Source organism: Haematobia irritans, chromosome 2 (assembly GCF_050003625.1).
Source record: "Haematobia irritans isolate KBUSLIRL chromosome 2, ASM5000362v1, whole genome shotgun sequence".
NCBI lineage: Eukaryota > Metazoa > Arthropoda > Insecta > Diptera > Muscidae > Haematobia > Haematobia irritans.
In genome coordinates, this window is record NC_134398.1 from 169,737,858 (window position 1) to 169,763,351 (window position 25,494).

Sequence of the window (25,494 nt, forward strand, 5' to 3'; positions counted from 1 at the left end):
TGTAGTTTAAAGGAAGTAGATGAGTAGTCATTATATCTATGATGTCTGTGCGACATTTCTATACGAATAACTAACACATTCAAATGTTCGTCACAAGAAGAAATGATATTTTAATCAAAAGACTTTAAAAGACAATTTTTGAAAGATAGGAAAATGGCAAAGACTATAAGTGAAAGTGACCAAGAGGCGAATGATAAAAATGAAAAGAAAATTATCAGTTTTCTGTTTCCTTTTACAATGGTTGCTTGGATAAGCATTTCTGAAACCACAAAGATGTCGTTTATTTGGAAAAGTGCTCTAAATCTGAAACATTCAATGTATTGAGCATCTAAGAGTAAAATAGATAGGTTGGTTCTCTAACAGATGTCTCGAACATATTTTGCAAGAAGCATATATGGGAGCCACCGTGGTGCAATGGTTAGCATGCCCGCCTTGAATACACAAGGTCGTGGGTTCGATTCCTGCTACGACCGAACAACAAAAAGTTTTTCAGCGCTGGATTATCCCACCTCAGTTATGCTGTGACATTTCTGAGGGTTTCAAAGCTTCTCTATGTGGTTTCAATGGAATGTTGAGTTCGGACTCGGCTATAAAAAGGAGGTTCGGACTCGGCTATAAAAAGGAGGTCCCTTGTTATTGAGCTGAACATGGAATCGGGCAGCACTCAGTGATAAGAGAGAAGTTTACCACTGTGGTATCACAATGGACTGAATAGTCTAAGTGAGCCTGATACATCGGGCTGCCACATAACCTAACCTAACCTAAGAAGCATATATATTTTTAGATATTGCCGTTATGATGTTTGTTGTATGAGCAGATTGACCCAAAAAATACTTAATGTTTGGAAGCATTTTCTCCCAAAGAAGATTGTGTTCTTACTGAAACTATAAATTATTTGTCGCAAGTCGCATTAATATTTTTCTATCGAATCCTATAGTTTTTAAAGATAAGTACATTATTTTTAAACCCCAAACAATAATTTTTCAAGCCACACATAAATTTATTTAGGAGTGAACTCTTTATACCCTTCACCACTATTGTGGTACAGGGCAGGGCTGTGGAGTCGGAGTCGGAGTCGGAGTCTTGGAGTCGGAGTCTGAAGATTTGGCTGGAGTCGGAGTCGGAGTCGTAAAAATTTAGCTCGACTCCGACTCCGGCTAAACCAAATTTTTAAAACACTTCACATTTTTGTAACTAAAAAAGTTTTTACGCAAATTAGTTTCCAATGCGTTATGCATTCGATCAATGTACACCATGATTGGAAATGAAAATCAACTTCCAATTACGGCTATCATTTTATGTTTCCTAGAATGTTAGACTAGCAAATGGGCTGGATCGATCCATTTTAATCCCCATATCAATTTATTTGAAATAATTCGAACAATAATTCGAATTTATTGTTTTTAATTTTATTTTAAGGCTATATACCTACACACATATGACAGAAAAAATTGTCAAAGCTGTTTTTTATAGAAAATTTTGTCACTATTGTATTTATATGGAATGTTTTGTCAAAATTTAATTTCTATAAAAAAATTATTCGAAATATTATTACTATAGAAATATTTTTTTCTATAGAAAATTAAGTCAACATTTATTTCTATAGAAAATAAAAAATAAAACAAGTATATACAGCAGTAAGTTCGTCCGGGCCGAATCATAAATACCCACCACCATGAATCAAATATACTAATTTCCTTAGAAAATTTCATGGGGGTTTGATGACAGATCAGTTTAACCAGTTCGCATCCCGAAAATAAATGCAAAGATTTTACCTATCAGATTCCGGATTTATAAGAACTATTTTTGTTTGAGTTTTAAAGGAATCATAAACATATCCTGTAAATGTGCAAGAAAATTAAGAAAAAATACCTTGATTTGAAATCTAAAATCTATAGTACACCAACTGTTTTATGATTACGAGAAGTAATATCTAGCAAATTTACATTTATGGTAAATGCACCTTCTGTACCCTCAATATCTGAAATCGGTCTATATGGATGCCTTACCAGCGTTGCAACAACGAATTTTTATTTTGGACCAAATTTTTCCAAAATTCGTACCAGGGGACCAGTTTTCTAATTTAAATTAATATAATTTAAAAGTTACAATTTTTCTAAAATTTTTCTTCGAAAGAAAATTTTTTCAAAATTTTATTTCTATATAAAATTTTGACCTCATTCTATTTCTATCGAAAATTTTGTCCATATTTTATTTCTATAGAAAATTTGGTCCAAATTTTATTTCAATAGATTTCATTTTAGCCAAAATTTCAATTTAGCCAAAATTTAATTTCTGTAAAAAATTTAGCCATAATTTTATTTCTATTACATATTTAGCAGAAATCTTTTTCTATAGAAAGTTATCGCAAAATTTTATATTTTCTTAAAATTTGTATAAAATTTTTGCATAATATTGTATCCCAAAAATTTTTAAGAAGCTTATTTCTATACAAAATTTTGTTAAAATTTTATTTCTATGAAAATTTTGTTAAAATTTTATTTCTATAGAAATTTTTGTCCAAATGTTATTTCTGCAGAAAAATTCCATTTGGTCTGACCATCGGACCAACTTCAATAATTTTTTGGGTCTATTTTGGTCCAATCGGACTAATGGGGCTACGCCAAAAACATGGAAGGATACGTACAGTATTCAGCACATCTATTGTAGTTCTAGAATATAGACCCCAAAACGGAGGGCCGGTTTATAAGGGGACTATATCAAAAACTGGTTCATATCGGTCCATAATTATATATAGCTCCCATATAAACCGATCCCCAGATTTGACCTCCGGAGCCTCTTGGAGGGGCAAAATTCATCCGATCCGTTTGAAATTGGGTACCTGATGTTAGTATACGGTCTCTAACAAGCATGCAAAAATTGGTCCATATCGGTCCATAATTATATATAGCTCCCATATAAACCGATCCCCAGATTTGACCTCCGGAGCCTCTTGGAGGAGCAAAAGTCATCCGATGCGGTTGAAATTTGGTACATTTCGTTAGTATATGGCCTCTAACACCCATGTAAAAATTGTCAAATTTTATTACTATAGAAAGTTTTGTCAAAATTTCATTTCTATAGAAAGTTTTGTAAAAAGTTTATTTCTATAGCAATGTTTGTCAACATTTTATTTCCATAGAAAATTTTGTCAAAATTTTATTTCTATAGAAAATTTTGTAAAAAAATTATTTCTGTAGAAAATTTTGTCAACATTTTATTTCTATAGACAATTTTGTCAACATTTTATTTCTATAGAAAATTTTGTCAAGTTTTTATTTCTATAGAAAATTTTGTCAAAATTTTATTTCTATAGAAAATTTTGTCAAACTGAATTATATACGTATTTAATCGGCCTTTTTTTTGTTTAATATATACCCCTTATGGACTAACTTACAATTTAGAAGACAGTGTTAAAAAGTTTTACGATACCTTGTCATCGGCAAGTGTTATCGCAACCCAAGTAATTCGATTGTGGATGACAGCCTTTAGTAGAAGTTCCTACGAAATCCATGGTGGAGGGTACATAAGATTCGGCCTGGCAGAACTTACGGCCGTATATACTTGTTTGCTATAATTGTGTTACGTCCCATAACGTTAGATTTAAATTTTAGGTACAGAGATTTTCTAGAAGTATATACAATTTTGTCTAAATCGATTCAGATTCAAATTCATGCATATGGGAATATAACCCTTTATAATTTTCGTCCACAAATACATATACTGTCGGTATCTTCTCATATTATGATGGGTATTTATATCATTATTTTATTTATTAAACATTGCCCTAAATTTGAAATAAAGAGTTTAATTGGTATAAATGCGAAATTAAGACGTTTTTTGCACACATAAATAAATACGATACTTTATATCGATCCATATATATATCCCATATATACCCCCAAAATAGAACTACAAATTAGTGGTACTAAAATGAGATTTAGTTATATTACCCGGAGTCGACTCCGGAGTCGGAGTCGGAGTCGAGCTGATGAAAAATGCTGGAGTCGGAGTCGGAGTCGGAGTCGAGCAAAATTGGCTCGACTCCACAGCCCTGGTACAGGGTATAATAAGTTAGTGCATTTGTATGTAATGCCAAGAAGGAAAAGTGTGAGACCCATCTTATAGTATACCGATCGTCTTAGAATTCCATTCTGAGTCGATTTAGCGATGTCCGTCTGTCTGTTCATGTAGTTTTGTGTGCAAAGTACAGCAACTTATGCCCGATCGTCCTCAAAATTGGCACAGGGTCTTTTTTCAAAGGCGTTCCCTATTGATTCTGGAAAAAATCGATTCAGATTTAGATATAGCTGCCATATCTAAATCTATCCATATATGTTTATAACAACCGATGTTGTTATAAACATATATGGCAGCTATTATTTATTGCTCATTATTGCTCTACTTTATATATCTATCAACATATGGCCCATGGGGGCTCAGTTTGATTAAATAAATAAATATAAATATATAAATATAAATGACTTATTTATCAACCGATCTTTTTCCAATTTCGTATATTCGAATTCACAAAGCATTCGAAAATTTTGCAGAATTTGCAGTCGGAGTCGAGCTGATGAAAAATGCTGGAGTCGGAGTCGGAGTCGAGCAAAATTGGCTCGACTCCACAGCCCTGGTACAGGGTATAATAAGTTAGTGCATTTGTATGTAATGCCAAGAAGGAAAAGTGTGAGACCCATCTTTTAGTATACCGATCGTCTTAGAATTCCATTCTGAGTCCATTTAGCGATAAATAAATATAAATATATAAATATAAATGACTTATTTATCAACCGATCTTTTTCCAATTTCGTATATTCGAATTCACAAAGCATTCGAAAATTTTGCAGAATATCAGTCAAATCGGTTCAAATTTAGATATAGCTCCCATATATAGCTTTCGCCCGATTTACACTCCTATGGCCCCAGAGGCCAAGTTTTTATTCCGATGTACGTGAAATTTTGCAAAGGAAGTAGAATTATAAATAGGCATAATAAATTTGGTTGAAATCGGTTCAGATTTAGATATAGCTCCCATATATAGCTGTCGCCCTATTTAACATCCCATGGCCCCAGAGGCCAAAGGTTTACTCCGAGCTACGTGAAATTTTGAACAGGAAGTAGAATTAACATTAAAAATATGCGTACCGAATTTGGTTGAACTCGGTTCAGATTTAGATATAGCTCTTATATATATCTGTCATCCGATTTATAGTCATAAGACTACCGTAGGTCAAAATTTCACTCCGATTTACTTAAAATTGTGAACAAGGAATGGAATCAATTAATTGATTGAAATAAATGAAATGAATGAATTAACATGTTTACTATGCATGCCAAATTTAGTTGAAATCGGTTCAGATTTAGATATAGCTGTCATATATACCTTTCGTCCCATACGCACTTATATGGTCCCAGAGATCAAAATTTCACTCCAATTTACTTGAAGTTTTGCATAGAGAGTAGGACGAACAATCTTCCCAGGTATGCCAGATTTGGTCAAAATCGGTTCAGATTTAGATATAACCGCCCATATATATTCTGCCCGATTTAGATTCATATGACCACGGAGGCCAAAGTTTCACTTCGAAAATTTTGAAGTTTTGCACTGAGAGTGAAATTAAAATTTAATTTTTTTCGATTTTAGAATATATGACCAAAATTCCCACAATTTCCTTGTAAAATCGTCACTGCTAAGTGGAAAGCTCGCAAAAATGATTCAATTTTTCCTATACTGTAATTCGTATGTACGATAAATCATAAAAGCAGGCTTGAGAAATATTATGCAATGTAAATATTTCCAAAATTTATACCCTGCGCCACACTGTGGAACAGTGTATTATAAGTTAGTGCATATGTTTGCAACACCCAGAAGGAGACGAGATAGACACATGGTGTCTTTGGCAATAATGCTCAGGGTAGGCTCCTGAGTCGAAGAAGTCAATACATTGCAGAGATATTTTTTGAAACGGATATAGCCATGTTCGTGAACACATTTTTGTAATCAAAGTCTAGGTAGTCCAATCGACTTCAAATTTGGAACAAGTATGTATTTTGGCTCAGTATAGAACCCTATTGATTTTGGAAGAAATCGGTTCAGATTTAGATATAGCTCCCATATATATTCCGCCCGATATGGACTTATATGGCCCCAGAAGCCAGAGTTTTACCCTAATTTGCTTAAAATTTTGCACTAGGAGTACAATTAGTAGTGTAGTCAAGTGTGCCAAATTTTATTGAAATCGGTTCAGACTTAGATATAACTGCCATATATAGTTTTCGCCCGATTTACACTCATATGACCACAGAGGCGAATTTTTAACTCAGATTGAGTTGAAATTTTGCACAGGAAGTAGAATTAGCATTGTAGCTATACGAGCCAAATTTGGTTGAAATCGGTTCATATTTAGATATATCTCCCATACATAGCTTTCGGCCGATTTACACTCATATGACCACGGAGGCCAATTTTTTGCTCTGATTTAATTGAAATTTTAACCAGGGAGTAGAATTAGCATTGTAGCTATGCGTGACAAATTTAGTTGAAATCGGTTCAGATTTAGATGTAGCTCCCATATATATGTTTTTCTGATTTCGACAAAAATGGTCACAATACCAACATTTTCCTTGTAAAATCGCCACTGCTTAGTCGAAAAGTTGTAAAAAGGACTCTTATTTTCCTAAACTTGTAATACATATATATCGAGCGATAAATCATAAATAAACTTTTGCGAAGTTTCCTTAAAATTGCTTCAGATTTAAATGTTTCCCATATTTTTTTACTAAAATTGTGTTCCACCCTGGTGCATTAGCCGACTTACATTTTGAGTCTATAGATTTTGTACAAGTCCATCAAATTCTGTCCAGATCGAGTGATATTTAAATGTATGTATTTGGGACAAACTTTTATATATAGCCCCCAACACATTTAACGGATGTGATATGGTATCGTAAATTTAGATCTACAAAGTGGTGCAGGGTATAATATAGTCGGCCCCGCCCGACTTTAGATTTTCCTTACTTATTATATATTAGACTAAATATTATCCGCTCTTACAATTATTCATTTCTGATCAGATCTTATTACGTTAAACTCCGTAAAAACTTTTACTCGGTTTATTTCATTTCAATCTCATTGATAATCGCCAAGTATTATCATTGAATGAATGAAATCCTTTTTGTCTTGCAATCCTATACATACGATTGGTTTTTGGGGAATGGCAAGCAGTGTGGTAGTTTTAGATTTTGCCATTGTGTGTGTGTGTGATTGAGAGAAAGTGCAACTAAAATAAATGAAAGAAAAACCATTTAATATTACACCACAACTCATAAAATAGTTTTTTCCTTTGTGCTGAAAGTATGTTCTAGCGTAGTTGCACAAGGATATGTATACTTGTGTTGTATGCACAACTATGGGTGAGTGTGTGAGTATTTCATGGTTATGGCGTTATCTTGAACACACTATCAATTGAAATTTCTCTCTTGAGTATTTTTCCTATTATGGTTGGAATATGTGTGAATATGCATGTGGAAGATTTTTTTTCAACTACTCACACATACATGCATCTATTGAAATAAAAGTTTTCCGTAATCACTCATGCAATTTTCCGTTTCCTTTGTGATGTGACTTTCTTATGAATTAAAGGACATCCTATGATGGCTCCTAAGAGAGTTACAGAGAGGGGGAAAGAGAGACATACAATCATATTAAAGATCGTTGGTTGTTTGCTTGATTTTGTTGGAATTAAGTTAAAGGCATTGTAATAAAATGAATTTTATATGAACAACAAAAACATTGATAGAATTTCTTTGCGAAAACAGTAAGCAAATTTCATTTCTTTATTTAATTTAACATCACGAAAGTAACAAAATTAGTTAAGAATAAATTAGGAAAGTCTTATGTCAGACAGGGCAGACTTTCTGCACTGAAAAGAGAAAAACATGCCCGGTTCCAAAGATATTGTTTTTATCGACTTTGGGAAAAAGAAAAAAACTTTTTATCAAAGAAATGTATCTTCTGCGCTAAGCTAAATTTGAATTCATATTGTAAGGACTTTAAATCAAAAAAGAATCAAAATTCGATAAATGTTATCTGTATGCTAATTTTAATTTTATTGATCATATGTTGATCCCTAAAATATGTATTCATTTTAAAGAAACCAGATCTTCGGCTTGGGATCAATAATTAAAAAATTAATTGGATCAATTAATTTTTTAATTGACTTCGTTGATTGATACTATCTGCTGCTGAAGACATTTCAATTAATAATTAATTGGGTCAATTAATTTCGTGATTGCATCCAAAAATATTTTTTTTGTGTGTAATGGACCACATCGAAACATATAGCCCCCTATAAACCAACCCCCAGGTTTTTTGCGACTCTTGGAGGAGCAAATTTCAACCAACCAACCAAACTGTAAGAATGTCCGTAATACCATACGAAGTTCATGATGGGCCCATTATTGGTACACATTTTAAGAAATTCTAAACTATTTTGTGGAAGCCACGAATTAAGTAAATATTCATGCTTTGATGTGTGTATAATTTTTCCTCCTTTGTACATGATTTCAATATATGCCCTCTTAAAACCCCAGAAAAAAAGAGTTTCCAAAAAAAGTACTTCGGATCCCCAATTTATGATACGGCAATAGTGCAAAGTTGGATCATCTCCAATGAATTTTACATGGCCTTGTCATAGGACGGAAATACTCCATTTTTGGATCGTTTGCATTGCTTTAGAAGTTGTGCCTTGGAAATTCATTTGGTTGAAGAAATTTTAAAAACTAATTTTTTTTTTCAATTTTACTTTGTATTTTTATCAGAATTTTTTGTTGCACTTTTATTTTCTTATTATCTGATTTTTACAAGTTGAACCTGGGTCTGTTGGCACCATAACAGATTGCCTTAGCATACTCACCCACAAACGCCAATGAACACGATGCATCAAAACGTCTATTCAAATGTTTGTGACATGAACCTAATATGACACCAAGGCATGACATTCTAACTACTTCCTGAGATGTTCGTTATTATTATGAATGAAAAAATAAAGAATGCTGGTTCAAATATCACCAGGCGAAATGTTGTTATTAACTATTTTTCTAAAAAAAAAAAAATATTTTTTATACATCGAATTTAGAGTTTTTATACACCGTTTTAATTTTTTTTTCGGCATATATTTTTTCCATTAAAAATCAACAAAAAATTATTAAATATGGTAATTTGCAAAACCTTCTCAAAAGAACTTCCATGGAAGTGAAGAAGTCAAACGGTATAGGCTAAAATCCCAGCGGGAATGATTTTTTTACTTTTTATACCCACCACCATAGAATGGTGACGGGGGTATAATATGTTTGTCATTCCGTTTGTAACACATCGAAATATCGATTTCCGACTATATAAAGTATATATATATTCTTGATCAGGGAGAAATTCTAAGACGATATAACGATGTCTGTCTGTCTGTCTGTCTGTTGTAATCACGCTACAGTCTTCAATAATGAAGCAATCGTGCTGAAATTTTGCACAAACTCGTCTTTTGTCTGCAGGCAGGCCAAGTTCGAAGATGGGCTATATCGGTCCAGGTTTTGATATAGTCACCATATAAACCGACCTCCCGATTTGGGGTCTTGGGCTTATAGAAATCGTAGGTTTTATCCAATTTGCCTGAAATTGGAAATCTAGAGGTATTGCAGGACCAAAAATACGTGTGCCAAAAATTGTGAGTATCGATCCATATTTTGGTATAGCCCCCATATAGACCGATCTCCCGATTTTACTTCTTGGGCTTATAGAAACTGCAGTTTTTATCCAATTTGCCTGAAATTTGAAATCTAGAGGTATTTTATGACCATAAAGAGGTGTGCCAAAAATGGTGAGTATCGGTCCATGTTTTGGTATAGTCCCCATATAGACCGATCTCCCGATTTTATTTCTTGGGCTTATAGAAACCGCAGTTTTTATCCAATTTGCCTGAAATTTGAAATCTAGAGGTATTTTATGACCATAAAGAGGTGTGCCAAAAATGGTGAGTATCGGTCCATGTTTTGGTATAGCCCCCATATAGACCGATCTCCCGATTTTACTTCTTGGGCTTATAGAAACCGCAGTTTTTATCCAATTTGCCTGAAATTTGAAATCTATAGGTATTTTATGACCATAAAGAGGTGTGCCAAAAATGGTGAGTATCGGTCCATGTTTTGGTATAGCCCCCATATAGACCGATCTCCCGATTTTACTTCTTGGGCTTATAGAAACCGCAGTTTTTATCCAATTTGCCTGAAATTGGAAATCTAGATGTACTTTAGAACCGTAAAGAGGTGTGCCAAAAATTGTGAGTATCGGTCCATGTTTTGGTATAGCCCCCATATAGACCGATCTCCCGATTTTACTTCTTGGGCTTATAGAAACCGCAGTTTTTATCCAATTTGCCTGAAATTTGAAATCTAGAGGTATTTTATGACCATAGAGAGGTGTGCCAAAAATGGTGAGTATCGGTCCATGTTTTGGGATAGCCCCTATATAGACCGGTCTCCCGATTTTACTTCTTGGGCTTATAGAAACCGCAGTTTTTATACAATTTGCCTGAAATTTGAAATCTAGAGGTATTTTATGGCCATAAAGAGGTGTGCCAAAAATTGTGAGTATCGATCCATATTTTGGTATAGGCCCCATATAGACCGATCTCCCGATTTTACTTCTTGGGTTTATAGAACCCGTAGCTTTTATCCAATTTATCTGAATTTGGAAATCGAGAGGTACTTTAGAACCGTAAAGAGGTGTGCCAAAAATGGGAGCATCGGTCCATGTTTTCGTATGGTGCCCATATAAACTGACCTACCGATTTGGAGTCTTGGGCTTATAGAAACCGTAGTTTTTATCCAATTTGCCTGAAATTGGAAATCTAGATGTATTTTAGGACCATAAATAGGTGTGCCGGAAATGGTGAGTGTCGGTACATATTTTGGGAGCCACCGTGGTGCAATGGGTAGCATACCCGCCTTGCATACACAAGGTCGTGGGTTCGATTCCTGCTACGACCGAACACCAAAAAGTTTGGCAGCGGTGGATTATCCCACCGGTTTCACTGCAATGTGGAACGCCGTTCGGACTCGGCTACTCAGTGATAAGAGAGAAGTTCACCACTGTGGTATCACAATGGACTGAATAGTTTAAGTGAGCCTGATACATCGGGCTGCCACATAACCTAACCTAACCTAACCAGCGGTCCCTATTTTGGTATAGCCCCCAATAGACCGATTTCCCGATTTTACTTTTTGGGCTTCTAGAATCCAAAGTTTTTATCCAATTTGCCTGAAATAGGAAATCTAGAGGTATTTTCGGGCCATAAAGAGGTGTGCCGAAAACGGTGAGTATCGGTCCATATTTTAGTATAGCCCCCATAAGAACGATTTCCCGATTTGACTCCTTGGGTTTCTAGAAACCGTAGTTTTTATCTAATTTGCCTGAAATTGTAAATATTCTGGTATTTTAGGCTCACAAATACGTGTATCGGATTAAGTTTTTATCGGTCCATTTGGTAATGCCTCCATATAGACCGACTTCACTTCTTGAGGGTGTAGAAGGCCAACTGATCATGAAAATTGCTTGAAACTCAATGTAGAATTTCCAAATTTTACCTTTCGGGTGAAAATCTACAGATTTAAGATTTCAAATCAAGGCGTTATTTTATAATTTTCTTGCACACTTACAAGAGATGTTAATAATTCCTCTAAAACTCAAACAAAAATGGTTCTTATAAATCCAGAATCTGATATAGTCCTCATAGGTGAAATCTTTAAATTTATCTTCCGGAAATGTCCTCAAGCCCTCCTGAAATTTCAAAGGAAACCCTAATATTTGGTTCATGGTGGTGGGTATTTAAGATTCGGCCCGGCCGAACTTACTGCTGTATATACTTGTTTACTGATTTCCTAATCTTTTTTGCGAAATTTAATTGTCCAAAACATAAATGTTCACTTAAAACGGTCTAAGACTTGTCCAAGAGTATTGCATCGGAAGTGAAAGAAAATCAATAGGAGATCCCGGGATGTGCTTTAAAAGAAATGTTTCTGGACTTGTCCAAAAGGACTGCATCGAAAGTTGAAAAAACTTAATGGGGATTCCGGCATGCGCTTTAAGAGAAATGTTTGTGGAACACCTTCCAATTTTTTTTTTGCTGGAAACCACAAATCTTTGACTTCTGCAGCATCATAGAGTAACAAATTTAAGAAATTAACAACGGCCGTAATTTCGGCCAGGCCGAATCTTATGTACCCTCCACCATGGATTACGTAGAAACTTCTACTACAGACTGTCACACACAATCCAATTACTTGGGTTGCGGTAGCACTTGCCAATGGCAAGGTATCTTAAAACTTCGTAACACCGTCTTCTAATAAAAATAAAGCAGATTAAGTACGTATATAACTCAGTTTGACAAAATTTTCTATAGAAATAAAAATTTGACAAAATTTTCTATAGAAATAAAATTTTGACAAAATTTTCTATAGAAATAAAATTTTAACAACATTTTCTATATCAATAAAATTTTGACAAAATGTTCTATAGAAATAACATTTTGACAAAATTTTCAATAGAAATGAAAAATTTAAAAATTTTTGTATAATAGTACAATTTTGACAAGATTATCGTCTACGGTAATAAAATTTTGTCAAAATTTTCTATAGAAATAAAATGTTGGTAAATTATTTTTGGGGATCGGCTATATATAATTATAGACCGATATGGACCAATTTTGGCATGGGTGTTAGCGGCCATATACCAGCGCAATGTACAAAATTTCACCACGTACTAAATTTCAAGCGAATCGGATGAATTTTGCTCCTCCAAGAGCTACGGAGGTCAAATCTGGGGATCGGTTTAAATGGGGGTTATATATAATTAAGACCGGTATGAACCAATTTTTGCATGGTTGTTAGAGACCATATACTAACACCACGTACCAAATTTCAACCGGATCAGGTGTATTTTGCTCTTCCAATGGGCTTCGGAAGTCAAATCTGGGGATCGGTTTATATGGGGGCTACATATAATTATGGACCGATATAGACCAATTCCTGCATGATTGTTAGAGACCATAATGTAACACCACGTACCAAATTTCAACCGAATCGGATGAATTTTGCTCATCCATGAGGCTACGGAGGTCAAATCTGGGGATCGGTTTATATGGGGGCTATATATAATTATGGACTGATGTGGACCAATTTTTGCACGGTTGTTAGATACCATATACTAACACCATATACCAAATTTCAGCCGGATCGGATGAAATATGCTTCTTTTAGAGGCTCCGCAAGTAAAATCGGGGGATCCGTTTATATGGTGGCTATATATAATTATTAACCGATGTGGAACAGTTTTTGCGTACTTGTTAGAGACCATATACTAACACCATGTACCAAATTTCAGCCGGATCGGATGAAAATTGCTTCTCTTATATGCTTCGCAAGCCAAATCTGGGGATCGGTTTATATGGGGGCTACATATAATAATGGACCGATATGGAAAAATTTTTGCGTGGTTGTTAGAGACCATATACTTACACCATTTACCAAATTTCGAACGGATCGGGTGAATTTTGCTCCTCCAAGAGGCTCCGCAAGCCAAATCTGATCGTCGGTTTATATGGGGCTATACGTAAAAGTGGTCCGATATAGCCCATTTGCAATATCATCCGACCTACATCAATAGCAACTACATGTGCCAAGTTTCAAGTCGATAGCTTGTTTCGTTCGGAAGTTAGCGTGATTTCAACAGACGGACTGACGGACATGCATAGATCGACTCAGAATTTCACCACTACCCAGAATATATATACCTTATGGGGTCTTAGGCAATATTTCGATGTGTTACAAAGGGAATGACAAAGTTAATCCTATGGTGGAGGGTATGTTATAAAAATTCGATGATACATTATCCATGGTGGTGGGTATATAAGATTCGTCCTGGCCAAACTTCCGGCTTTTTAATATGTGCAAACAATTTTGGAAATAACATCACATTTTAAAATTAGTATAGGTTTGATCGAATTTGGTACCTATGGTAAAAATTATGACCTTAAAACGGTTGACAAAGCCATCATGATTGATTCATGATTGCAATAGTATTGTGGGGAGCTTAGCCATTAGTATTCTAAGGTCCGCCAATGATTGGGCCTAACACATCACTTTTGCCATATATGGCAATCTACTGCACATATTAATTTGAATTTCGACCCGATTACAAATATATACTTTATAATACTTTTTATCCAATATAAATATATATTTATACATATGTGTTAGGTTTGCATATAGTTCCGAAATATATGAGTCGTACGATTAAATGTTATACGGCTACCACTTTATAAATCCCATTTTTCGTATTATTCAATATCAATACCAACCCAGTCCATACCAACAACAGCCCAATTTATTGTTCCATTTATGACTATCATGTACCATAGTCCATAGAAGTTGGTCCAACATTTCCACATATATGTTTTCCAAACAATTTGCATAAACATAAGTTTCCCCTCATACCACACACACACAAATTGGCGAAAAAAGAATTTTTATTATTTCGGCAATATTTGTCGTAATTTTAGTATTGTCATTGTGAGTTTACTCATATATTCCATTCCACTTGGTTGTTGTCTGGATATTTACTATATTTGTGTGGAACAAATATTAATGCGAAAAGTTTTGCAATAAAGGAAGCGGAAATGCAAAACAAACAAAAAAATCGGTTTGTTGTTTTTGGTGGCCTCTTGCCAATGGTCATAAATGGAGTAATGCTCACACTTTCTTTAGCATTTTATATGGTTGGTTGTCCCTGTTATTGTTGCTGCTGCAGCTCTGTCTAGGTATCTTATTTTACTTACGATCCGAGAGACACTGCATATAGGCCTTTTTTTATCTATGCTTCGCAAAACACACATTTTGTGTTATTACAACTTTACTGGGAATATTAATGTGGATAACTTTGAGATTAATTTTGTCATAAGGAAGGTATGAATTTTAGATTTATTATTGTTTGCAACTTTGCACTAAATATTCTATTAAACATGAAGATTTCTTGTCCTACAATTTTTGCCTAGCTTAGAATATGCAGTTCTCTGACACAAAATTTTTTTTACTTTATCGATAAATATTTCATTGAATACGAATTGTTCTAAAAGCAAAGCAGTTTGACTTTAAAAGGGTTCATAAAAATAAATTCTGTTGAACTGAGACTAACTTGGTTTTGAAAAATCTTTGTTTATTATAGAAATCGTCCTTAATTGGAGGATTTTTTTTTATTTTAACTCACTGGAGAAAAAAAAATATATTAATTTTTTTTTTTAATTTTCGATTTTTCAAAAATTGTAAAATTCAAGTTTTCATTTTTTTTTAATTTAGAAGAAATGATTAATGGGTATTTCTCTAAATTATGGTTTAGAGATCATCGTTTCAACATATTGAACATTGTTTGATCTTTTACATTTCTTCACATATGAATAATTTTATAATTTCAAAAATATAAATGCTGACCCATTCTATATTGCCTCTATTGTGGTTATCATTCTAGTAAATATACAGAGGCGTCACAATGAAATATAACAGGTTGGCTGATAAGTCCCCGGTCTAACAAAGAAAAACAAATTTTTATACCCTTCACCACTACTGTGGTACAGGGTATAATAAGTTTGTGCATTTGTCTGTAACGCCAAGAAGGAGTAATCATAGACCAACCTTTTAGTATACGGATCGGCTTAGAATTAAATTCTGAGTCGATTTAGCGATGTCCGTCTGTCTGTCTGTCTGTCTGTCTGTCTGTCTGTCCGTCTGTCTGTCTGTTGATGTATTTTTGTGTGCAAATTACAGCTCGCAGTTTTAGTCCGATTGTCCTAAAATTTGGTATAGGGTCCTGTTTCGGCTCAAAGACGATCCCTTTTGATTTGGAAAAAATCGGTTCAGATTTAGATATAGCTGCCATATATATCTTTCACCGATCTGGACATAATTGGCGTGTATATTAACCGATCTTCCTCAAAGTCCGTACATCCGAATATTTTAAGTGTCTCGAAAAACTTGCAAAATATCAGCCAAATCGGTTCAGATTTAGATATAGCTCCCATATATAGCTTTCGCCCGATTTACACTCATTTGCCCACAGAGGCCAATTTTTTGCTCCGATTTGGTTGAAATTTTGCATAGGGAGTAGAATTAGCATTGTAACTATGCGTGCTAAATTTGGTTGAAATCGGTTCAGATTTGGATATATCTCCCATATATAGCTTTCGCCCGATTTACACTCATATGACCATAGAGGCCAATTTTTAACTCCGACTTAGTTGAAATTTTGCACAGGGAGTAGAATTAGCATTGTAACTATGCGTGCCAAATTTGGTTGAAATCGGTTCAGATTTGGATATATCTCCCATATATAGCTTTCGCCCGATTTATACTCATATGACCACAGAGGCCAATTTTTTGCTCCGATTTAGTTGAAATTTTGCACAGGGAGTAGAATTAGCATTGTAACTATGCGTGCCAAATTTCGACAAAAATGGTCAATATACCAACATTTTCCTTGTAAAATCGCCAATGCTTAGTCCAAAAGTTGTAAAAATGACTCTAATTTTCCTAAACTTCTAATACATATATATCGAGCGATAAATCATAAATAAACTTTTGCGAAGTTCCCTTAAAATTGCTTCAGATTTAAATCTTTCCCATAGTGCATTAGCCGACTTAAATTTTGAGTCTATAGATTTTGTAGAAGTCTATCAAATTCTGTCCAGATCGAGTGATATTTAAATGTATGTATTTGGGACAAACCTTTATATATAGCCCCCAACACATTTGACGGATGTGATATGGTATCGAAAATTTAGATCTACAGGGTATAATATAGTCGGCCCCGCCCGACTTTAGACTTTACTTACTTGTTTTTGTCAAAATTCGTTTTTATTATTCAACATAGTTCCCTTCAAGAGCGATACAACGATTATAACGACCTTCTAATTTTTTGATACCATTTTGGTAGTACTCCTTCGGTTTTGCCTCAAAATAGGCCTCAGTTTCGACGATCACCTCTTCATTGCAGCCAAATTTTTTCCCTTTTGAGGTCTGAGAACAAGAAAAAGTCGCTGGGGGCCAGATCTGGAGAATACGGTGGGTGGGGAAGCAATTCGAAGCCCAATTCATGAATTTTTGCCATCGTTCTCAATGACTTGTGGCACGGTTCGTTGTCTTAGTGGAACAACACTTTTTTCTTCTTCATATGGGTCCGTTTTGCCGCCATTTCGACCTTCAAACGCTCCAATAACGCCATATAATAGTCACTGTTGATGGTTTTTCCCTTCTCAAGATAAGCGATAAAAATTATTCCATGCGCATCCCAAAAAACAGATGCCATTACTTTGCCAGCGGACTTTTGAGTCTTTCCACCCTTCGGAGACGGTTCACCGTCGCTGTCCACTCAGCCGACTGTCGATTGGACTCAGGAGTGTAGTGATGGAGTGATGTTTCATCCATTGTCACATATCGACGGAAAAACTCGTGTGTATTACGAGTTAACATCTGCAAACACCGCTCAGAATCATCAACACGTTGTTGTTTTTGGTCAAATGTGAGCTCACGCGGCACCCATTTTGCACAGAGCTTCCGCTTACCCAAATATTGATGACTGATATGACCAACACGTTCCATTGATATCTCTAAGGCCTCTGCTATCTCGATCAACTTCATTTTACGGTCATTCAAAATCATTTTGTGGATTTTTTTTCATGTATTCGTCGGTAACCACCTCTTTCGGGCGTCCACACCCAGAGAAGGAATATGATCACCTCAACCATGTTTCAAGAGCAAAATGTTATTTTTGAATGGTGACCATGTAACATGTTTGTCGCAACCATGTTATTTTCTCGGAGATTATGTGTCTGATTTCGGCAAGTATATTATTGTTGGCGAGAAAAGAACATTTTTGCCATAAACATGTTACATGGTCACCATCCATAAATAACATTTTTCTCTTGAAACATGGTTGAGGTGATCATATTCCTTCTCTGCGTTCACCGTCCTTCGTGCTCATTTCACCACGCTTGAAGTTTGCATATCAATCAATTATTGTTGATTTCCCTATGACAGAGTCCGGAAACTTCCACCGTATTTTTTCCCTTCAGAAAACATTATTTTATCAAAACACGAAATTCCTTTTTTTCCATTTTTTTTCACAATAACAAACTAATTGACTTACAGACGTCAAATTTTGACACGAATCATTTGAAGGTTGGTACTATATAAAATTATATGCATTTAATACTAGCGACACCATCTATGTGTCAGACCGGGGACTTATCAGCCAACCTGTTATTTGTAAACATGAATCTTAAACAGCAGCGTTTTATAGAGAAATGGTATAAAATTCGTTAAATATAACATTGCTTACAATCTAAATTATTAATTAGGATATAATCTAAGAAATCCAAAAATAATTTTCTCTATATCGAAATGTGAATTTTGTGAAAGGATCACAAAATTCCAGTATTGAACTGTAATTTGTAAACCGTCCACCTTACGATTGGGGTATACTTTATCATTCCGTTTGTAATACATCAAAATATTAGTCTCAGACTCCATAAATTATTTATATTCTGGGTCGTGGTTAAATACTGAGTCATTCTAGAGATGTTCGTCCGTCTATCCATCTGTTGAAATCACGCAAACTTCCGAAAGAAACAATCTATCTTTCCCCTTAAAACTTGACACAAATAGTTGTTATTGATGATACATTGCAAATGGACCATATCCGACCACCTTCGGAGCAAATTTCTTCGGATTCCTGCCTTTTTTATACCGTGCAACATAGGATGGGTTTATATTAACATTACCATTCCATTTGTAACACATCGATATGTTGGTCTTAGTCCCCATAAATTACCTACATTCTGGGTCATGATAAAATTCTGAGTTGATCTAGCGATGTTCGACCGTCCGTCTGTTGAAATCACGCTAACTTCCGAACGAAAGAAGCTATCAACTTCAAACTTGGCATAAGCAGTTGTAATTGATGTAGGTTGGGTGGTATTGCAAATGGGATATATCGGACCACTTTTAGGTATAGCCCCCTATATAAACCGATCCGCGTATTTGACCTCAAAAATCTCGTGAAGGAGCAAATTTCATGCGATCCTGTTAACATTTGGTACTTGATGTATGCATATACTCTCCAATAATCGTATAAAGATTAGCCCAAATCGGTCTATAAATATATATACCCCCATATATACCGATCCCCGGAGTTAACTTCCGGATCCTCTGTTAGGTGTGAATTTCATTCGATCTGTTTGTAATTTGGTACGTGATGTTAATATCCCAGCAAATAAATTTGAAAGATCTTCTAAAGGCACAACTTTAAAAGCACTTCCAAAAATGTCCTCCCAAAGATGTTTTTTATGTTAACTACACAGGAAGTTCTTGTATTCAATTTTTTATATCTCGCTTTTTCATATTTTGAATGGGTAATTTTTACTTTTTTATTTCCAATAGGTTAAAACCAGAGTAAGAATTTATAAAATGGTTGAAATTATTAAATTAAAACAAGTATATACGGCCGTAAGTTCGGACAGGCTGAATCTTATGTACCCTCCACCATGGATTGCGTAGAAACTTCTACTAAAGACGATCATCTACAATTAAATTACTTGGGTTACGGCCGATGGCAAGGCATCTTAAAACATCTTAACATCATCTTCTAAATTGTAAGTTAATCCAATTTTGGCATGGTTGTTAGCGGCCATACACAAGCGAAATGTACCAAATTTCAACCGGGTCGGTTGAATTTTGCTCCTTCAAGAGGCTCCGGAGGTAAAATCTGGGAATCGGTTTATATGGGGGCTACATATAATTATGAACCGATGTGGACCAATTTTTGCATGGTTGTTAGAGACCATATAGCAACATCATGGATCGAATAAAATTTGCTTCTCTTTGAGGCTCCGCAGGCCAAATCTGGGAATCGGTTTATATGGGGGCTATACATAATTATGAACCGATGTGGACCAATTTGTGCATGGTTGTTAGAGATCATATGCTAACACTATGTACCAAATTTCAGCCGGATCGGATGACATTTCCTTCTCTTACAGGTTCCGCAGGCCAAATCTGGGGATCGGTTTATATGGGGGCTATATATAATTATGGACCGATGTGAACCAATTTTTGCATGGTAGTTAGAGACCATATACTAACACCATATACCAAATTTCAGCCAGATGAAATATGCTACTCTTAGAGGCTCCGCAAGTCAAGTCTGGGGGTCCGTCATAAGGTCTGAGATCTATGTTTCGATGTGTTACATACGGAAGACAAATTTAGTATATCTCCCATTATATGATGAAGGGTATAAAATAATCCGTTAAACTGCTAAAATTAACGTATGCTTATTCCAAAAAAAGTTATTTTGTTTAAGAGCGTTTTCGTTTCCCTAAAAATATGGAGCCTTGGTGTTACACTACTTTTTCCCTCATTGCATAGTGACATTCCAAAGTTATTAGTAATTCATAAAGGATAAAGGATCAAATATCTATGACAGTGTCCTTGATATTTTGCAATCAATTTCGAGAATGTTGTGCTTTTTTCCCCAATCGAAATCGCCCCTGCCCAAAATTTCCCCTGCCGAATGAAATGAACAAAAAGTTCAAACTATACAAGGAATTCTCTTATACTAAGGACATACCAATTTGTTCGTTTCCAAGTTTATTTACAAAAATACTGCATAAATATGACGATATATATCAAATGCTATTTGTTTTACTAAGCCTAATCTCCATTTCAATTCTAAAGTCTTTAGAAAGGGTAAATCCATTGTAATTGAACCCCTTTCGAAGAATGCTACCAAATCCGTCGCTGAAATAAAAACAAAGAGTAAATGCAAAATTTCGACGACCGTTTGTGAAATGTATTTGTGTATTATTTTTTTGTTGTTGTTTTTTTTTTTTGGTTTATGTTATATGCCATTTTTGCTATTATGATCTTTAAGTATTCTCCAATGTGTGTGTTCTGTTATTGTAGTTGTAGCAGGGTGTTTTTCTTGGGATTTGGAACCCGTAATATGTTCAAATATATTGAAAAATTTTATATAAAATAAATTTTTATCATTCTTTTAATTTTTAATTTTAATTAAAATTTTAATTTTCAAAAGAAATAAATTTTGACAAAATTTTCTATAGAAATAAATTTTTCAAAACAAAAAAAAAATAAATATATAAAAATTTCAGAAAATATAAAAAAAAATAAAATATCAGAAATAAAATTTTCAGAAAATTTCCTATAGACATTTTGACAAAATTTCCTGTGGAAATAAAATTTTGACAAAATTTTCTAAAGAAATAAAATTTTGAAAACAATTTCTAAAGAAATAAAATTTTGACAAAAAATAAAATTTTGACAAAATTTTCTATAAAAATAATATTTTGACAAAACTTTCTATAGAAATAAATGTTTGACAAACTTTTCTATAAAAATAAAGTTTTTACAAAATTTTCTATAAAAAAATAATTTTGACAAAATTTTCTATAGAAAGAAAATTTTGACAAAATTTTCTATAGAAATAAAATTTTGACAACATTTTCCATAGAAATAAAATTTTGACAAAATTTTCTGTAGAAATAAAATTTTGACAAAATTTTCTATAGAAATAAAATTTTGACAAAATTTTTTATAAAAGTATAATTTTGACAAAATTTTCTATAGAAATAAAATTTTGAAAAAATCCTACAGAAATAAAATTTTGACAATGTTTTCTATAGAAATAAAATTTTGACAAAACTTTCTATAGAAATAAAATTTTGACAAACTCTTATATAAAAATAAAGTTTTTACAAAATTTTCTATAGAAATAAAATTTTGACAAAATTTTCTATAGAAATAAAATTTTGACAAAATTTTCTATAGAAATAAAATTTTGACAAAATTTTCTATAGAAATAAAATTTTGACAAAATTTTCTATAGAAATAAAATTTTGACAAAATTTTCTATAGAAATAAAATTTTGATACAAAATTTTGAAAAAATCCTACAGAAATAAAATTTTGACAAAATTTTCTATAGAAATGAAATTTTGACAAAACTTTCTATAGAAATAAAATTTTGACAAACTTTTCTATAAAAATAAAGTTTTTACAAAATTTTCTATAGAAATAAAATTTTGACAAAATTTTCTATAGAAATAAAATTTTGACAAAATTTTCTATAGAAATAAAATTTTGACAAAATTTTCTATAGAAATAAAATTTTGACAAAATTTTTTAAAAAATTATAAATTTGACAAAACTTTCTATAGAAATAAAATTTTGACAAAATTTTCTATAGAACAAATTTTTTTACAAAATTTTGTACAGAAATAAAAGTTTGACAAAATTTTCTATAGGAACAAAATTTTGAAAAAATCCAACAGAAATAAAATTTTGACTATGTTTTCTATAGAAATAAAATTTTGACAAAACTTTCTATAGAAATAATATTTTGGCAAAATTTTCTATAGAAATAAAATTTTTATGGAATTGTCTATAGAAATAAAATTTTGACAATAAAATATAGAAATAAAATTTTGACAAAATTTTATTTCTATAGACAATTTTATCGAACGTTTCCATTGAAATAAACTTTTGAAAAAAATTTTCTGTACAAATAGAGTTTTGATAGAATTGTCTATAGAAATAAAATTTTGTCAAAATTTATAAAAATTTTTTATAAAAATATAATTTTGACAAAATTTTCTAGAGAAATAAAATTTTGCAAAAATCCTACAGAAATAAAATTTTGACAAAACTTTCTATAGAAATAAAATTTTGACAAACTTTTCTATAGAAATAAAATTTTGACAAAATTCTCTATAGAAATAAAATTTTGACAAAATTTTCTATAGAAATAAAATTTTGACAAAATTTTCTATAGAAATAAAATTTTGACAAAATTTTCTATAGAAATAAAATTTTGACAAAATTTTATACAGAAATAAAATTTTGATAAAAAAAAAAATTGAAAAAATCCTACAGAAATAAAATTTTGACAAAATTTTCTATAGAAATAAAATTTTGACAAAATTTTCTATAGAAATAAAATTTTGACAAAATGTTCTACAGAAATAAAATTGTAACAAAATCTTTTATAGAAATATAGTTTTGACAAAATTTTTTTTATAGAAATAAAATTTTGATAGAATTTTTTTAGAAATAAAATTTTGACAAAATTTTCTGCAGAAATAAAATTTTAACAAAATTTTTTATAGCAATAAAATTTTTTTATAGAAATATAATTTTGATAGAATTTTTCTTAGAAATTAAATTTTGAAAAATTTTCTATAGAAATAAAATGTTTTGTTTTTTAATGTTGGTTTCTCTTCAATCATGATTGTTGTTTTTGATTTCATCTTAAAACCATGCATTGACGGAACTACAAGTGTAGCTTAACTAACAGAGGAAAAGTATGCTTGTCAAATTTATCGTGCAGTCTATAGGGCTTTGCCCAAATAAATTTGACAAGCATACTTTTCCTCTGTTAGTTGAGCTACACTTGTAGTTTAGTCAACGCATGGTTTTAAGCTGAAATGAAAAACAACAGAAATAAAATGTTGACAAAATTTCCTATAGAAATACAATTTTGACAAAATTTTCTATAGAAATAAAATTGTGACAAAATTTTCTATAGAAATAAAATTTTGACTTAATTTTCTATAGTTATAAAATTTTAAAATAATATTCTATAGAAATAAAATTAAAAAGAAAAAGAAAAGTTTACAGAAATAAATAATAACCACAAAATTATGATCGAAACTGCGATATAGGATTTTGTATTTGGTATTTGTTTAGTAAAATTTTCTTACATTTTTGCCATTGTTGGCTCGAGTGGCAACCGTGGTTGGAATATGCTAATAACAACACGTAAGAAAACCTCAAAAAATTACGACATACTGTGATAGATCCGTCAGTGGTAATTTGCATTTCTTTAATTTTTCTTTGATCATTATCCCGGAGAAGTAAGAAATCCCACGTGCCTGGGAATGATAAAACATCGAGGAAACCCTATTTGTTTGTTTGTGTTTGTTTTATTTGTGTAATGGCCAAGTTGGCATTGTGAGTATTTTTAAGCGTTTAGGCTATTGCAAAACAATATGCAAAATGTTCCTCGTTCTGAACGGATTCGCTTCCAATATTTTGGTATATGTACGAGTATATTCGTAATTTGTGAGTGTATGTGCTGCTCAGATATTTACAAGCACAAATAGATATTTTAATACGTATGCATCGTCGTACATTGAACCCCCTGATAGCCGAACTACTCAATGAAATTTAACAGTAATCCACAATAAGGGTTACAAAGGGCCTTAAAGGAGGCTCTGTGTTTGTGCCATCGATGCAGAGAATGGGCATATTTACTTATATCTCATTCGAAAAGCGTGACATGGGGAATTTTTAAATGTGGAACCACTACCCTAAAGTGATGGGAAATTTCTATGGACTGTGGAAATTTTCGAAGAAAATAATAAAATTTAACTACAACCAATTTATTTTTTTTTTGTAATAAAAATAAGTTCAATTTATCGTTAGTTTAACTACGGTTTTTTTGGTTTATAATAATTCTTAGTCGATCTAGCAACTACGCTTCTCGTACTGGTTTCACTGCAATGTGAAACGCCGTTCGGACTCGGCTATGAAAAGGAGGCCTCTTGTCATTGAGCTTGACATAGAATCGGGCAGCACTCAGAGAAGTTAATCACTGTGGTATCACAATAGACTGAACAGTCTAACCTATACGCATTACGGGATCATCCATCAAATTTTTTCCACTTCTGATTAAGTTCTTTTGGACACGTATTTGGCCGTTTAAAATGAAAATTTCAGTTTAGAACAATAATATGCCATGGTAAATAGTACTTAGTGAGGGCGTATATAGTAACCATATAAACCGAATCCAAATTTGATTTCTAGACTCTCACAGAGAAACAAGTTTCATTCGATTCGATTTTCGAAAATATTTTTTTGTATAACCCAGCAAAACAGCTTCCAAAAAACTTAGTTGGGATCCAATTATTCCAATTTTAAAAACTTTTGAGGTCCGGCCGAGGGTTCAATGCACAGTTGCCACTCGAGTTCAAAACAATCTATAAAATTTTGAATGAAATTTGATCAAAAAGCTACCAAACCAAATAGTCTTGCAAAATTTTATTTCTATAGAAAATTTTGTCAAAATTTTATTTGTATAGAAAATTATGTTAAAATTTTATTTCCACTTTAAAATTTGTCAAAATTTTAATTCTATAGAAAATTTTGTCAAAATTTTATTCATATAGAAAATTTTGTCAAAATTTTATTTCTATAGAAAATTTTGTCAAACTTTCATTTCTATAGAAAATTCTATCAAAATTCTATTTCTATAGAAAATTCTATCAAAATTTTATTCCTATAGAATAATCTATCAAAATTTTATTTCTATAGAAAATTT